Source organism: Sciurus carolinensis, chromosome 2 (genome assembly GCF_902686445.1).
Source record: "Sciurus carolinensis chromosome 2, mSciCar1.2, whole genome shotgun sequence".
In the NCBI taxonomy this organism is placed as follows: Eukaryota; Metazoa; Chordata; class Mammalia; order Rodentia; family Sciuridae; genus Sciurus; species Sciurus carolinensis.
In genome coordinates, this window is record NC_062214.1 from 26,576,510 (window position 1) to 26,577,825 (window position 1,316).

At 45.5% G+C, this 1,316-nt stretch overlaps 1 non-coding gene across 1 annotated transcript; it reads right to left on the reverse strand.

The window, feature by feature from the left end:
- Window positions 1-1,035: 1,035 nt before the first annotated feature.
- Window positions 1,036-1,108, reverse strand: Trnae-uuc (transfer RNA glutamic acid (anticodon UUC)). Its single transcript has one exon. It is a non-coding gene; the product is annotated as a tRNA-Glu (tRNA).
- Between the last annotated feature and the right edge of the window lie 208 nt (window positions 1,109-1,316).

Below are 1,316 nucleotides of genomic sequence, written 5' to 3' on the forward strand. Positions count from 1 at the left end.
TCATTATAGTAGCAGGAAAATGCCTCATGCATTGCTGACTCCCTCATCACCTGCTAGGGCTCCCTTCAAGAAGCAGATAGGAGAGTGGACAGGAGTGGACCTGGTGATGGGTAAGAACCCCAGGCAAGCATTAGCTCCTGTTGCTTTCAAGGGCATCTGCTTTATTGGTAGTAGAATTAGGACTTTCTACCACTCTGGTCCTCTGATAACTAATTATAGTGCTATCTACTATTTATTTGGGAGGAAGGATTTGGAGGATCATAACAATCTTATCTCCTAATATATGAAGCACTGCCTTAGGTGCTGAATGAATCAGGCACCAATGTATAGGGTCAACCAACGTCCAACAGCAAGCACATTCCTCCCTCTCAGTTTCACATGTGAGAAGTAGGGGGAAAGCTTGTGAAGAGAATGAGCTGAGCGTGTGTGTTTATAGGGTTAGGATTTGCACAAACAGTGCAGTTCACTGATCTCTGTACCTCTCTGGGCATTTCAGCAGCCGCCCACCTTGCCCTTCATCTGGGGTGTGTGTGTGTGTGTGTGTGTGTGCATGCGCGCGCGCGCGCGCGTGTGTGTGTGTGTGTGTGTGTGTGTGTGTTTCAGGAGCTCCTGGGATCTCGCTGCTTCTCCCTACCTCTTTTTCCTTGACTTCTCTCTCTCTCTTCTCTGGTTTTCCTTCCTGGGCAGGTGGGACATCCCTAGCAACATCTTCCAGATGTTTCTAACTATCTTCCTACCCACCAGGCCAGGTACTTCCATAGCAGTGGGACCATAAAGAGTTAATAAAGTAGATTTCTCTCTAGATAATGCTGGCCTGCAAGACTGTTTCCTTGTGAGGGAGTCAGAATCCCTTTTTGGGGAGACCATGGTTCAACTTAAGCTTTTCCCTTGAGCTCTTGCTGTAGTAAATCTGATTCTTCTTGAAAGCAAATGACTCCCTCTGGGGAAATTTCAGGGACCAAGGAAGAAAGAGAAAACACATTAAAACATTTCAAGATTTTAGTCCTTATTACATTTTTTTTTTTTTTTTTTTTTTGGGGGGGCAGGGGATCGAACCCAGGGCCCTGTGCTTGAAAGGCAAACGCTTTACCAACTGAGCTATCTCCCCAGCCCTCCTTATTACACTTCTGCAAAGCATTTACATGAGCAGAGGTCAATGATCTTGGTTGTTATTCTTCTCATTTATCCTCATTTATCTCATATCACCTTTATGCCGAGGAATCAAGCCATTTGATTCAGGTATAACTTCTATACAGAAAAGTGTACGGTCCCTAGGTGTTCAGTTTCCTGTGGCACATTGAGCACACTTGGACCCC